The 16,849-nt window shown below is 42.5% G+C and overlaps 1 protein-coding gene and 1 long non-coding RNA gene across 2 annotated transcripts in view; both read left to right on the top strand.

Annotated features, from left to right (window-relative positions):
- Positions 1-654: 654 nt before the first annotated feature.
- On the top strand, positions 655-4,571 carry LOC115161534 (uncharacterized). The gene is made up of 3 exons (XR_003869282.1): positions 655-1,019; positions 3,920-4,020; positions 4,536-4,571. It is a non-coding gene; the product is annotated as an uncharacterized LOC115161534 (long non-coding RNA).
- Positions 4,572-5,918: 1,347 nt separating this feature from the next.
- The window catches only part of LOC115161273 (beta-galactoside alpha-2,6-sialyltransferase 2), a 71,327-nt gene continuing 60,396 nt past the window's right edge, over positions 5,919-16,849 (top strand). The window contains exons 1-2 of the mRNA XM_029712110.1: positions 5,919-5,999; positions 6,079-6,309. The gene's annotated coding sequence lies outside the window, so the exon portion shown is untranslated. The remainder of the gene's footprint in view (positions 6,000-6,078; positions 6,310-16,849) is intronic.

Here is a 16,849-nt window from a genome sequence, read left to right as displayed (position 1 = left end):
GTTGACCCCAACCCTGACTACTAGATGGCCATGCATTACTTTTAGATGGCCATGCTACCAAGGACATGATTGGCTATGTCATCACAACTATTCAATCAAGGACAACTACAACTTGAGGGTTAGGGGTGAGGTTAATTATGGCGTCACCTCTCAATGCACAGAAGTTTAGAACCCATGAAGAACATTATAAAGAATGCTATAATCCAAGTCAAAATGCTGTTCCTGGTGTCCCTGCCTTCAGCCCATCTTCTAAGAGCCAAACCAGTTGTATCCGGACGGGTGTTGTGTCAACACTGCTTTGTGACATGTTGACTCAATCAGTGGCGACACGCTAATCAGTGGAAACAGATGGGATGAAATGACCAGGATGACCGCCCAGATAAGATGGCTCCATCGCTATGGAAACGGCTATGCTCCTTTGCGTCGCTAACGGCCCTGATTACAGTGATGGCGAACGGCACGTTGGGATGGATCCGAGCAATGACCAGATGTTCAGAGGATGTTTAGAAACCAAAAATGAAGATGATACACTCCCTGACTCCATTATATGGTCATAATACTGAACAGAAAATGATGATGATGATGATGATGATGACAACGTTGAGAAAGAGAGCAGGAAGACGAGGACCACAGTAACATTGATGACATACATCAGTTAATGATAATGATGACATAGAGACTAATTCATTAGGAGATTAAAATGGAAACCACATTGGCGACACGCTAATCACACTCTCCTCACCCAAACACTGCTCTACAGCTTCAAAACATCACAGACAGGAAGCTACCGAACTACAGCACCAACGCCATCAGTGAGAGGAAGTGATGACGCTCATCCGCTAATGAGAGAGGTGATTTCATCTCAAATGGGGGACATGAAAGAAGGAGAGTGTGTCTTTGGTAAGGAGAGTAATTTAAAATGGTGAGGATGAGCACAATCTAAAATGAGGAGAGAAATCTAAGATTGTGAGGAGGAGAGAAATGTACGACGGTGAGGAGGAGGAGAGTAATCTAAGATGGTGAGGAGGAGAGAAATGTACGACGGTGAGGAGGAGGAGAGTAATCTAAAATGGTGAGGAGGAGAGAAATGTACGACGCTGAGGATGATGAGAATAATCTAAGATTGTGAGGGGAAGGAGAACAATCTAAGATTGTGAGGAGGATGAGAGTCATCTAACATTGTGATGACGATGAGAATAATCTAAGATTGTGATGACGATGAGAATAATCTAAGATTGTGAGGAGGAGGGGAGTAATCTAAAATGGTGATGAGAAGGGTAATATGGAGATGAGGAGAGTAATATGGAGATGAGGAGAGTAATATGGAGATGAGGAGAGTACTATGGAGATGAGGAGAGTAATATGGAGATGAGGAGAGCAATATGGAGATGAGGAGAGTAATATGGAGATGAGGAGAGTAATATGGAGATGAGGAGAGTAATATGGAGATGAGGAGAGTAATATGGAGATGAGGAGAGTACTATGGAGATGAGGAGAGTAATATGGAGATGAGGAGAGTAATATGGAGATGAGGAGAGCAATATGGAGATGAGGAGAGTAATATGGAGATGAGGAGAGTAATATGGAGATGAGGAGAGTACTATGGAGATGAGGAGAGTAATATGGAGATGAGGAGAGCAATATGGAGATGAGGAGAGTAATATGGAGATGAGGAGAGTAATATGGAGATGAGGAGAGTAATATGGAGATGAGGAGAGTACTATGGAGATGAGGAGAGTACTATGGAGATGAGGAGAGTAATATGGAGATGAGGAGAGCAATATGGAGATGAGGAGAGTAATATGGAGATGAGGAGAGTACTATGGAGATGAGGAGAGTACTATGGAGATGAGGAGAGTAATATGGAGATGAGGAGAGTAATATGGAGATGAGGAGAGTAATATGGAGATGAGGAGAGCAATATGGAGATGAGGAGAGTAATATGGAGATGAGGAGAGTAATATGGAGATGAGGAGAGTAATATGGAGATGAGGAGAGTAATATGGAGATGAGGAGAGTAATATGGAGATGAGGAGAGTACTATGGAGATGAGGAGAGCAATATGGAGATGAGGAGAGTAATATGGAGATGAGGAGAGCAATATGGAGATGAGGAGAGTAATCTAAGTAATCCAATAGGAGGCCAGATGCAGGTTCAGATGCAGATTCTTAAAGTAACTTAAAGCAGCCGGCCTGGTAAATTTCTATGTTCAAAGAAACATCTCAGAGGAGTTACTGCATGTTGAAAGGTGAGATATTCTCACACACACACACACACACACACACACACACACACACACACACACACACACACCAGCCAATCACTATAATCCAATCCCGGGAACAAAGGCAAGGATATGGCGTCTTGGTGATTGACACTCTGTACTGTACATATATGGACACTGGCATACCTGGATAAGATGATGAGCACCTGGTTCAGGAGCTCAGCTACCACACCTGACCTATAGGTACAGGAGGGGGAGGAGGAGAAAGAGGGGAGGTGAGAGGGTTCAGGATAGCCGAAGGCAACTTAATATGACTTATATCCTGAAACTGCTTAGGCCATACAGACAATTTACACAGACACACACACACACTCTCGCTCACTCAGGTGGGAGAGAATTCACACGGTGACAGCTCACTTGTGACAGTGTGAGTCATATGCTCTGAAGTGGTCTGTGGTCTTTGGACATCTATGAGTGTTTGAGTGTGTGTGTGTGCGTCTGTCCGTGCATATGTGTGTGTGTCGGGGGGGGGGGGGGGGTATTACAAGTGGTGAAGTCTATGTGTGAGTGTGTGCAACTAGTCACTCATTCATTTTCAGTAAATAGATCTGTAAGTGTGTGTATAAATGGATGTTTCTGCGTAAAGGTTGTGAGTATTAGTGAGTTTTGGTGTTCTGTGATTTTGTGTACGTCAGTCTTTCAGTGCAGCACATCCTCTGTTAGTCTAAGCTGCATGGGTCATCTCTGCAGCTACTATTTATTCATCTATAACATGTTTTTCCTATAGGTCATTGCTGTACGACAATATATTTATTTTATTTAACCTTTATTTAACTAGGCAAGTCAGTTAAGAACAAATTCTTATTTACAATGACGGCCTACCCCGGCCAAACCCAAATATGCTCTAAGCCAGTATACAGTATCTAGTCGGCCCTATACCTGCTAAAACAAAGGTGAAATTAAATAAAAGGTATTGCTCTTCCTTTAAGTCCGACCTCTCTAAGTACATGGCCATCTGGCTGGCCAGCTTCTCTCTGTGTAGCTGAGACAGTACATGGCCATCTGGCTGGCCAGCTTCTCTCTGTGTAGCTGAGACAGTACATGGCCATCCGGCTGGCCAGCTTCTACATGGCCATCCGGCTGGCCAGCTTCTACATGGCCAACTGGCTGGCCAGCTTCTACATGGCCAACTGGCTGGCCAGCTTCTACATGGCCATCCGGCTGGCCAGCTTCTACATGGCCAACTGGCTGGCCAGCTTCTACATGGCCAACTGGCTGGCCAGCTTCTACATGGCCAACTGGCTGGCCAGCTTCTACATGGCCAACTGGCTGGCCAGCTTCTACATGACCAACTGGCTGGCCAGCTTCTACATGGCCAACTGGCAGGCCAGCTTCTCTCTGTATAGCTGTGACAGTACATGGCCATCCGGCTGGCCAGCTTCTACATGGCCTTCTGGCTGGCCAGCTTCTCTCTGTATAGCTGTGACAGTACATGGCCATCCGGCTGGCCAGCTTCTACATGGCCAACTGGCTGGCCAGCTTCTCTCTGTATAGCTGTGACAGTACATGGCCATCTGGCTGGCCAGCTTCTCTCTGTATAGCTGTGACAGTACATGGCCATCTGGCTGGCCAGCTTTTCTCTGTCTAGTGATTTATTATTCATGGTAATATGTCTGTGTTCTGTTGTAATTGCAGTGTGCTACAGCAGTGGCTGCATCTGAGGGAGCACAAATGAATAAATAAATCGGAACGGTGGAGCCATTTGGACGTTTGACATTTACTGATGAGACAATTAAGTGAGCAGCGCACAAACACACAGGCAGCGGTGCAGGAAAACACACACCCACACTCCCACAGACAGTTTAAACACACACACACACACACACACACACACACACGAAAGATGAACACATACAAACCAATAGTGGAGCTCAAACAAACACACACACAATATACACACAAAAGTACACACACGATACACACAAAAAAGCACACATAGACGATATACACACAAAAGAGCACACATGATACACACACAAAGGCACATACACACAAAAAAGCACACACACACGATACACACAAAAAAAGCACACACACACTATGCACACAAAAATGCACACACACACGATACACACACAAAAGCACACACACATGATAGACACAGAAAAGCAGACACGATACACACACATGATACACACGCAAAAGCACACTCGCACACGATACACACGCAAAAGCACACACGACTGCATGCAAACTAATACAAACTATCATGTGATGTCCCCTCGCTAATTTGTACCTTTTTATTTCCCAGGGTCCCGTTCTATTCTGGAAGACACATGGACTCAAAGATATAGGGGCACCAGGTGATGTAGGGGCACCAGGTGATGTAGGGGCACCAGGTGATGTAGGGGCACCAGGTGATGTAGGGGCAGCAGGTGATGTAGGGGCACCAGGTGATGTAGGGGCACCAGGTGATGTAGGGGCAGCAGGTGATGTAGGGGCACCAGGTGATGTAGGGGCAGCAGGTGATGTAGGGGCACCAGGTGATGTAGGGGCACCAGGTGAAGTAGGGGCACCAGGCGATGTAGGGGCACCAGGTGATGTAGGGGCACCAGGTGATGTAGGGGCACCAGGTGAAGTAGGGGCACCAGGTGATGTAGGGGCACCAGGTGATGTAGGGGTACCAGGTGACGTAGGGGCACCAGGTGATGTAGGGGCACCAGGTGAAATAGGGGCACCAGATGATGTAGGGGCACCAGGTGATGTAGGGGCAGCAGGTGATGTAGGGGCACCAGGTGATGTAGGGGCACCAGATGATGTAGGGGCACCAGGTGATGTAGGGGCACCAGGTAAGTTAAGTCTTGGAAAAGTCAGTAAGATACACACACACAAACACATGCAGCGGCCATGCCTCCCTCCATGGGACTACATATAAATGTGACTTTGCTATTAAGCATCCTAGAGATAATATGTCTTCATCATGTAAGTGTAGGTCTGAATAATGATTTGACAGATTTAGCAGTCAAGCAAATTAGGCTCCAAGTTTTTCATGATAGGCTATGAGTTGTCACCACACAAGCAGGCCTATGAGGGAAATATTTAAGTTTCAATTTCCTACATCAAAGCGTATTATTATACACTGAATGTACAAAACATGAATTGCTCTTTCCATGACATAGACCAATGCTTCCCAACCACAGGGGTACTGGGCCTATCCACTGGGGGTACTTGAGAAGAGTCATGAGACCATAGGCCTACTGGTAAAATGCTCTATGAGGGGGTACTACAGGCAGAGCAACATTCAGTTGGTGGTACAGTAACTGAGAAAGGTTGGGAACCACTGACACAGACTGACCAGGTGAATCCAGATGAAAACTATGATCCTTTATTGATGTAACTTGTTAAATCCACTTCAATCAGTGTAGATGAAGGGGAGGAGACAGGTTAAAGAAGTGTTTTTAAGCCCTGAGACAATTGAGATGTATTGTGTACGTATGCCATTCAGATGGTGAATGGACAAGACAAAAGATTTAAGCACCTTTGAACGTGGTATGGTAGTAGGTGGCAAGCGGCATGGTATGTATCAAGAATTGCAACACTGCTGAGTTTTTCACCCTTAACAGTTTCCCGTGTGTATCAAGAATGGTCCACCACCCAAATGACATCCAGCCAACTTGACACAACTGTGGGAAGCATTGGAGTCAACATGAGCCAGCATCCCTGTGGAACGCTTTGGACACCTTGTAGAGTCCATCGGCGACGAACTGAGGACAAGGTATTATTCATGTTTAGGAAGGCTTCAAATAAACTCTTGGTTGATCCCAAACACTCAAAGGCGCTATATTTCACGCTAGGTTACAACCTCAAAGCGAAAGAGACATCGAGACTCCACCCACCACTCTCATGCTGAGGGTGCATGAAAAAGGCTTCCGACAATGTGAGACGACACCGAATGTGCAGCTTTCATGAATCTGATTTCAAACAGCGCTGTGAAACCGGACCACTGCCCACACAGCTCGGTTAACGGAGGAAAAAACGGACACTAGCCTGCCTTCTAAAACAATGAAGACTGGCACATTTCCTAGGTAAGGCTTTATTAATGGCTCCCCGCAGGATTTGCAGGCAGTTGCTCCTCACGCTTCAGAGCGCTTTGTGCTAACAGCCCGCGGTAGACTACATTGTAATGACGAGCAGTCACTTGGCAAAATATGTGGCTACAAGAGATTCAGCCAGCGGTCGATTTGGTTTTTAGAATGGACATAGAAATGAAACATAATTAAGCAAGAATATTCAATAGCAAATAAATAGCCTGAACGGTTTAGGTTAACGGGTTTATCTTTGCACGGTCAGAATGATGAAAGGACCATAGCCAACTGCACCGTTAAATTGTTTTTATCCTAGGCTATCAACATCAATCACGAGCCTACTACTTGATAGATTTAGAACAACCTTTGGATCATAAATAAAGCATGCAATACCTCGTGCGACAACATTGTAGCCAAGTCACACATTTAAACCACAGCCTACTTTCTATGGAATCTTTACGTAAATATTTGCCTGTTCATAGCTGTCCAATTGTATTACGCCTTCCTGTGTTTTACTCATTTGAGTTTAACACAGTACTGTTAGCTCATGAAATTAGACAATTAAATTTATTTAGACTGCATGTTAAATTAGCACTATTAGGCCAGAAGTTCCACAAATGTGTGTGTGTGTGTGTGTGGTGAAACCCTGTCTGTGGCATAAGAAGTACGTTTGATTAAGGAGGACCATACCTTTCTATAATGTGAGATTGGAGGTGTCCTGTCCTCTATCCAACTAACGTTACTAAAATCAAATCAAATTGTATTTGTCACATACACATGGTTAGCAGATGTTAATGCGAGTGTAGTGAAATGCTTGTGCTTCTAGTTCTGACAGTGTAGTAATATCTAACAAGTAATCTAACAATTCCCCAACAACTACCTAATACACACAAATCTAAAGGGTGAATGAGAATATGTACATGTAAGTATATGGATGAGCGATGGCCGAGCGGCATAGGCAAGGTGCAGTAGATGGTATAAAATACAGTATATACATGTGATATGAGTAATGTAAGATATGTAAACATTATTAAAGTGGCATTATTTAAAGTGGCATTGTTTAAAGTGACTAGTGATCCATTTATTAAAGTGGCCAGTGACTGGGTCTCAATGTAGGCAGCAGCCTCTCTGAGTTAGTGATTGCTGTTTAGAGGTCTGATGGCCTTGAGATAGAAGCTGTTTTTCAGTCTCTCGGTCCCAGCTTTGATGCACCTGTATCGCCTTCTGGATGGTAGCGGTGTGAACAGGCAGTGGCTCGGGTGGTTATTGTCCTTAATGATCTTTTCGGCCTTCCTGTGACATCGGGTGCTGTAGGTGTCATGGAGGGCAGGTAGTTTTCCCCCGGTGATGCGTTGTGCAGACCGCACTACCCTCTGGGTGTAACGGCTGTCGTGAGAGAGAGTAGACCAAGGTGCAGTGGAGTTAGTGTTCATCATTGAATATTTAATAGACGAAAGAACACTATACAAAAATAAGAAAACCGACAGCCAAACAGTCCTGTCAGGTGCAAAACACTAACAGAAACAACTACCCACAAAACCCCAACGGAAAAACAGGCACTTATGTGTGACTAACGCCCTGGCCATAGAGAGGTGTTTTTTGTTCTTTATTTTGGTTAGGCCAGGGTGTTACATTGGGTGGGCGTTCTATGTTTTTGTATTTCTTTGTTTTGGGCCGGGTGTGGCTTCCAATAAGGCACAGCTGAAGTTCGTTGTTGTTGATTGGGAGTCACACATAAGTGCATGTATTCCGTTGGGGTTTTGTGGGTAACTGTTTCTGTTTAGTGTTTGCACCTGACAGGACTGTTTGGCTGTCGGTTTCTTGTTTTTTGTCTAACGTGTTCTTTCTGTAATAAATTCCTGAAGATGAACACATCCTCCGCTGCACCTTGGTCTAATTCTAACGACGGCCGTTACAGTGACTCCCAATCAGCAACAACACTCTACAGCTGTGCCTGATTGGAAGCCACACGGCCAAAATCAATGAAACAAACCAACATAGAACGCCCACCCAATGTAACACCCTGGCCTAACCAAAATAAAGAACAAAAAACCCTCCCTATGGCCAGGGCGTTACACTGGGGAGCCTTGCGGTTGCGGGCGGTGCAGTTTGACGTATCAGGCGGTGATACAGCCTGACAGGATGCTCTCGATTGTGCATCTGTAAAAGTTTGTCAGGGTTTTGGGTGACAAGCCAAATTTCTTCAGCCTCCTGAGGTTGAAGAGGCACTGTTGCAACTAAATGCGTGGTTTGTAAATTATTTCTGAGTGTTGGAGTGTGCCCCTGGCTATCTGTAAAAAATAAGAAAAAAAACATATTGCCGTCTGTTTTTTTTTTAACTTGTTATGGATAGGGGGCAGTATTTTCACGGCCGGATAAAAAACGTACCCGATTTAATCTGGTTATTACTCCTGTCCAGAAACTAGAATATGCATACAATTAGTAGCTTTGGATAGAAAACACTCCAAAGTTTCTAAAACTGTTTGAATGGTGTCTGTGAGTATAACAGAACTCAAATGGCAGGCCAAAACCTGAGAAGATTCTGTACAGGAAGTACCCTGTCTGACCATTTCTTGGCCTTTGTCATCTCTATCCAAAACAGAGGATCTCTGCTGTAACGTGACATTTTCTAACGCTCCCATAGGCTCTCAGAAGGCGCCAGAACGTTGAATGATGACTCTGCAGTCTCTGGCTGAAAAACTGTAGCGCATTTGGATAGTGGTCGATCTGAGAACAATGAGACGGGTCGCGCGTGCACGTGAAGAGTCCATTTTACATTTTCAGTCTTTGAACGAAAACGACGTCTCCCGGTCGGAATATTATCGCTATTTTACGAGAAAAATAGCATAAAAATTGATTTTAAACAGCGTTTGACATGCTTCGAAGTACGGTAATGGAATATTTTGAAATTTTGTCACGATATGCACCCGCGCGTCACCCTTCGTTACCCTTCGGATAGTGTCTTGAACGCATGAACAAAACGCCGCTATTTGGATATAACTATGGATTATTTGGAACCAAACCAACATTTGTTGTTGAAGTAGAAGTCCTGGGAGTGCATTCTGACGAAGAACAGCAAAGGTAATCCAATTTTTCTTATAGTAAATCTGAGTTTGGTGAGTACCAAACTTGGTGGGTGTCAAAATAGCTAGCCTGTGATGGCCGGGCTATCTACTCAGAATATTGCAAAATGTGCTTTCACCGAAAAGCTATTTTAAAATCGGACACCGCGATTGCATAAAGGAGTTCTGTAGCTATAATTCTTAAAAGAATTGTTGTGTTTTTTGTGAACGTTTATCGTGAGTAATTTAGTAAATTCACCGGAAGTGTTCGGTGGGAATGCTAGTTCTGAACGTCACATGCTAATGTAAAAAGCTGGTTTTTGATATAAATATGAACTTGATTGAACAAAACATGCATGTATTGTATAACATAATGTCTTAGGAGTGTCATCTGATGAAGATCATCAAAGGTTAGTGCTGCATTTAGCTGTGGTTTTGGTTTTTGTGACATTATATGCTAGCTTGAAAAATGGGTGTCTGATTATTTCTGGCTGGATACTCTCCTGACATAATCTAATGTTTTGCTTTCGTTGTATAGCCTTTTTGAAATCGGACAGTGTGGTTAGATAAAGGAGAGTCTTGTCTTTAAAATGGTGTAAAATAGTCATATGTTTGAAAAATGGAAGTTTTCGGATTTTCAAGGAATTTGTCATTCGCGCCACGCCCTATCATTGGTTATTGGAGCGGTGTTCCGCTAGCGGAACATCTAGATGTAAGAGGTTTTAATATAAGGAATTTGAAATTATTTATACTTTTACTTTTGATACTTATATGTATTTTAGCAATTACATTTACTTTTGATTCTTAAGTATATTTAAAAGCAAATACTTTTACTCTAGTATTTTGCCAGGTGACTTTTACTTGAGTTTTAATTGAGTTTACTTGAGGGCTAACTTCAAGTTGGCTTGAAGTTGCTCTATTTTCTGGTCTCCTCCAAGAGGCAAGTGCAATTCCACCCCTGCTGTAAAATGTAGTGAAAGTTATTTATTTTTGTCCTTCATGTATTCTATTGAGTAGCCTTGATTATATCATATCTATAGGGCAAAGAGTGTTCCCTGACACACTATTGGTGTGTCTGAGCCATAATAAATGTAATCTACGGGTGAATGGTTCAAATCAAATTGGATTTGATCTCCTTCATTCAGTTCCGTTCAACACAGTGGCCATGCCAGTCCTGTGGACATTCAATGGTGGTTTGGCAGGCGGTCGTTGGCAGCTCACACCCATCCAGGGAACCACGCTGTCCGTGCCAGGAGATGGGTGATTCGGACCGTTTCAACCGTATCATTATTGGCTTTAACAGTTGTTTGAATCAAACCCAACAGTGTTATGGTCCATTGTATTAGACAAATTGAACGAAGTGCCGGTAGTTACGTCATTGAGAGAAATTATGAGAAATGAAAGGACACAAGTGCCAAGGATGAAGAGTTTTAGGAATTATCCCCATAAGCTAGCTAACAGTTTTGGTTTGGGAGTGTGTGTCATAATTGTCGAAGCCGTGTTGAATGGACCAAACTGCAGACGGAATGTGGATACTCATCTTTTAATGTAAAGAATAATAAATAAAGCAAAGTATACACAGGAAAACAATAAACACGAAACTCACGACAGGCTAACACGCTTACTACAAACAAAAGGACTAGCAGTGTTAGCACAACCACCCACAAACCCAAGTGACAAACATACTCCTAAATGTATGACTCCCAATCAGGAACAACGATCCCCAGCTGTTCCTGATCAGGAGTCACAAGACTAACACAGAAACATACTAGACAAAACATACAGACTTCTTCTGCCACGTCCTGACCAAAATACTACACCACTACTCCCTCTGCTGGTCAGGACGTGACAGAGTGTGTGTGTGTGTGTGTTTGTGTGGTAGAGGCTTTGAAGTGGTCGAATTCCTTGTTTTTTTTGTCTGGGATCTACAGACAGGTCTAGGTTTGTTTTAGAACAGTGAGCCATTTTTATTCAATCGTCTAATAAATCAAAACCAAGACTCATCTGAGGTGAGGAATGAAAGAAACATGATTTCTGTGTAATATATTCAGCAGCATACACCAATCTATTTTTGGATCAACCTACAGTCCTTGAACCAACAGCATTTCTAAGGTAATGTGTGATGAATACAAAAACAATGAGTAAAATCCCCATACCAAAACAAAGTGTGAGTCACAGTTTCACTCTTTTGAAATGGTGTCCTTCTGCAGCATGGGGAAGGTGAACCCCAGAGGGCTTTTACTGATTGTGGTTGCTGAGGGAACTCTGCTACCATGGTAGTGTGTTCTTTGTAGTGATGGGGCAAAAAATCAATAGTTCAGTGTCACAATGTTATTTTAGACGATATTATATCAATACTTGTTTCTCATGGCTCTGTCTTGTCCCTCTGCAGCAGACATAACAGTGAGCAATATGTTTGGAACATCGAATTGCATTAAAATCGCAGTATCGGATCACAATACATATTTGTAGAATTGTGATACAAAAAGAATTGCAATACACATTTTATCGGCAACTAAGTATCATGGTAATATTGTATAGTGAGGTCCCTGGCAATTCTCAGCCCAAGTTATTTGTGTACAGCTGGACAGTTTAATGTGTGCGTCTTTGTATTGTTGATGAATGACAACAGGGGTGTGTCTGTGTTAAATTATAACACGGGTGGGTGTTTGTAGGTTGTTGAGTTATAGCAGTGGTGTGTGTTTGTATTGAGTTATAGCAGTGGTGGGTGTTTGTAGGTTGTTGAGTTATAGCAGTGGTGTGTGTTTGTAGGTTGTTGAGTTATAGCAGTGGTGTGTGTTTGTATTGGGTTATAGCAGTGGTGGGTGTTTGTATTGTTGAGTTATAGCAGTGGTGTGTGTTTGTATTGGGTTATAGCAGTAGTGGGTGTTTGTATTGTTGAGTTATAGCAGTGGTGGGTGTTTGTATTGTTGAGTTATAGCAGTGGTGGGTGTTTAGCTTGTTGAGTTATAGCAGTGGTGGGTGTTTAGCTTGTTGAGTTATAGCAGTGGTGGGTGTTTGTATTGTTGAGTTATAACAGTGGTGGGTGTTTGTATTGTTGAGTTATAACAGTGGTGTGTGTTTGTATTGTTGAGTTATAACAGTGGTGTGTGTTTGTATTGTTGAGTTATAACAGTGGTGGGTGTTTGTATTGTTGAGTTATAACAGTGGTGGGTGTTTGTAGCTTGTTGAGTTATAGCAGTGGTGGGTGTTTGTAGCTTGTTGAGTTATAGCAGTGGTGGGTGTTTGTATTGTTGAGTTATAGCAGTGGTGGGTGTTTGTGTTGTTGAGTTATAACTAGAGGTCGACTGATTAATTGGCCTAATTAATCAGCCTAGGGACGATTTCAAGTTTTCATAACAATCGGTAATGGGCCTTATGGCCGATTACATTGCAATCCACGAGGAGACTGCGTGGCAGGCTGACCCCCTGTAACGAGAGTGCAGCATCTAATGGACCTTGTGGCTGCAAGGAGCCAAGGTAAGTTGCTAGCTTGCATTCATCTTATCTTATGAAAAACAATCAAGGTTTTTATCACAGCCAGACGGTAGCACTGGTTTGACTCATTGATTGATTAACAAGCCTTGTTCAAGATAAGTTTTTATCTTAAATGGGCAAGCACAGACATTACACCCTATGAGTGCCAATACACACAACACCTGATTCATGGATCTTTTAAATCCACAATTTGGATCCCTCCACAGCCTCAGAAGATCTAGATAATTTTTCGAACCTCTCTGGATTACAATCAAATTATGATAATCCATTATGATATTACGTATTGGATCACAAAAAAATGCAGATATTTTCCATTACTGTGCAGTTTAACAGCAAAATGGTCTGACAGTAATCATATCCCAAAGGAAAGAAATATATTTATATATTTTAATAGAAAGTTATCAGAAATAGATAAGATCTTGCTAGATGGAAAGGGAAATACCTGTCTATTTGTGGAAAAATCCCCGATTATATCTTTAGTCATTTCCCAGTTTATCTATTTTCTTATGGCCTGTCACGTCCTGACCAGAAAAGGGGTCATTTTGTTATTGTAGTTGGTCAGGACGTGGCAGGGGTGTGTTTGTTTTGTGTGTTTTGTTTTTTTGGGGGTTATATTCTATGTTAATATATTTCTATGTTTGTTCTAGTTCTTATATTTCTATGTTTAGTTTATTGGGCTGACCTTCAATTAGAGGCAGCTGTTCCTCATTGCCTCTAATTGAAGGTCCTATTTAGTAGGGGTGTTTTTCTAAGGGTTTTGTGGGTAGTTGTTACATGTATAGCTGGTTAGCCTTACAGGACTGTTTTTGTCGTTGTTTGTTTTTGTTATTTTTTGTTCTAAGTGTTCACGTTTATCCAAATAAAAAGGAAGATGAGCACGATACCCGCTGCGCCTTGGTCCACTTTTTACGACAAATGTGACATGGCCCTGCCTACACCTAACGACTTGTTTTTTAAATTATACGAACAAAAAATATCAAATGTTACTTGGAATATCAAGCAAGACTAAATTAAATGGGCCTATTTATATCATTAATATTAATTCGGAGGGCAGCCATTATTAAAGCATTAGACCTTTCACTAAAGGCTGCAGTCATACAAAAGCTATACTTAAATCCAAACGGGTTCTCTAGCAGATTAGTAATGGCCCACCCCATGTTCAAGAATGGCCTTTTTCCCTTTATTCAGATTACAACCTCTCACTTTCCATTATTTGAAAATGAAATAATCTCCAAAATATCGCTATTTTTAAAACAAGCCATAGAAAGTTGGTTGCTATTTCAGTTTAATCCACCAGAAAAGACAGAACAAATATTATAGTAAAACTCAAATATACTAATTGATTTAAAATATATATATTTTTTTAATATTTTTGTGAAAAATGTAAAAACGGCAGTCTTTTTCAAATATATCATAAATAGGACTGGTGGAGTTGTCACACATGAAGCTAACAAAAATATATGGAAATGTCTCCTCTATCCAAAATTACATCCAACTAATTACATAATTTCTGCAAAAATGGATGAGGCAAGTGGAAGGGGGAAGGAACTTGTTTGTCGGCGCTGTATTAAAGACCAAAACTGGTCAAAGAAAATTGGCATAAATAAAAAAGTATACCAGTTTCACTTAAGGTCCAAAAAATGGACAGCTGTGCCATACAGGTTGCAAAATAGTTCACATTATTCATGTTTCATTCAGAACTATCCGTAATCATGGTAGCATCCACATTAATGTACAAGTGTTTACAAACATACTCTATTCTTATTTAGAACAAAAGTGACTCCAAAATGACACAATACATTATTTACCATTAATTTCTATTGGGGAAAAAAATATCTGAAACACAACCAAAAACAAACAGCATTAGCCATGTCAAAATGCACCAAATTGCAGGAAATTAGCTTTAGCACTGCACAATGTTTTCTCAGCTCCATGTCAAAGGTGTCAAATCACAGGAAAGGTTATTTAAAACCATAACAAATGTGTAGAATTTCAGAAAATGTGCTTTAAAAATGCAAACAATTCTCCACAAGGCCAAAATGGGGGGCCTCTAAAATGTTCTCTAAAATTCAGTCGTGCCAACCGCGCCCATTGCCACGCCCCCTGCCACACCCACCACCTAAGCCAGACAAGACAAGAGTCCAGGCAGTGCATGGTCTCTCGTGTAATTGCGACCTTCACAGCGCACCCTCTCTCTGATAAATCACACATCTTTTAATGACAGCCTTTGGGCTGCGGAGACAGACCGCTGAGTGCTCTCAAACGCAGCCTGGTCAGGAACAAGGTCCTGTGAAAGGATCCCAGCTCTACAGCAGCACTACATCTCCCATTCTGGCCCATAAATACAGGGGCTGGCAGCAGCACAGACATTTGAAGAAGTGGACTGAGTCAACTCACAGGGACACTTAAAGGACACTTCCCCCTGGCCGCTATGCGCCGTTCTCATCGTCCTCTGGAGGGCCATTTGGGGGTAATGACCATAGGAAGGGTGACCATCCGTAAACGCTCTGGGGGACCAGAATATCTCAGGTGACCTCACCCTGTGGAGTGGACTGTCTGGAAGCGATGACAGAGAAAAAAAGCTGTTTGTGACAGTAGGAAAATAATGTTATGCCTCCCGAGTGGCGCAGCGGTCTGAGGCACCGCATCGCAGTGAGGTTTGACATTATTATATGTTTGGATAGAAAATGTTTTCAAATCCTGCAACACCGCAGGACAAGACGTCTAAGAAGTTGTCTTAGCCTGGAAGGTTGGGAAACTTAGCCATCTATTTTGATTGACTACGGCCCGCAATAAATTACCACTAATCACAGGACAAGAGACAGTCAATTACATAAGGGGCTTAGACAGGCTCGGATAACCTCTGATAGCCCCGGAGGTGAAGTGCGTGCACACATACACAGGTGCTCAAACATTATGTTCCAGCGAGAAGTTAACAGGATTTGAGCTGATTACATCACAGGCTTTCACATGTTAGGGTTAGCATACTATACGAGGGTGTGTGGTTTCACTAAACTACGACCACAGAACACGACCGCTGAACTAGGATGCACATCTCTTCTGACAGCTTGACCTCTCTCTGCCAACTAGATGCATCTAGAAAAAGTAGTTTTTCCTGCTCTAGTTGCATTGCCCGAACTGGTCTTTACATAGACAGTATACCACACTGAAAAACAGATGAATTACACCTCCTGTCACCTAATAGAAAGACACAACAGCTAAACAAACGTCCCACTAAAGCTCCTATATGACTTCTCAGGGTGTTTATAACCAATTATTACTGTCTAATTACCTCTCCCACGTGTTTCTCATTGGCCCTCATGTCCTCATCCTCCTCCCCTCTCACACATACACAGAGACAGACAGACAGAGTGAGGGCCACAGCTGGTCTTGATGACTGCAACCCTCCTCCTTTGAAGGCTGGGCTCATATAACCGCTGCTCTTAAACCATAACCCTCCAATTAAGGACAGATATCTCTGCCCGTGTACTTGCACAAATCTTCAGACAAAATAGCCGAATGTTTCCTTTTCTACTGTACAGTGGCCCTGTAGTAACATCATTATCCTGCTATTCAGAGCTGATGGGGAGGGGAAAGTCATGATAAGGTGCTGTACTGTACTGTAATGCGCTGTACTGTAATGTGCTGTACTATAATGTTCTGTACTGTACTGTACTGTAATGTTCTGTACTGTACTGTACTGTACTGTGCTGTGCTGTACTGTACTATAATGTGCTGTACTGTAATGTTCTGTACTGTACTGTAATGTTCTGTACTGTACTGTACTATAATGTGCTGTACTGTACTGTACTGTAATGTGCTGTACTATAATGTGCTGTGCTGTACTGTGCTGTAATGTGCTGTACTGTAATGTGCTGTGCTGTACTGTACTGTAATGTGCTGTACTGTAATGTGCTATACTGTAATGTGCTGTACTGTACTATAATGTGCTGTGCTGTAATGTACTGTAATGTGCTGTA

This window comes from Salmo trutta, chromosome 24, assembly GCF_901001165.1.
Source record: "Salmo trutta chromosome 24, fSalTru1.1, whole genome shotgun sequence".
Lineage (NCBI taxonomy): Eukaryota > Metazoa > Chordata > Actinopteri > Salmoniformes > Salmonidae > Salmo > Salmo trutta.
The sequence above is the reverse complement of the archived record's forward strand: the minus strand, read 5'-3'. Positions and strand labels throughout refer to the sequence as shown.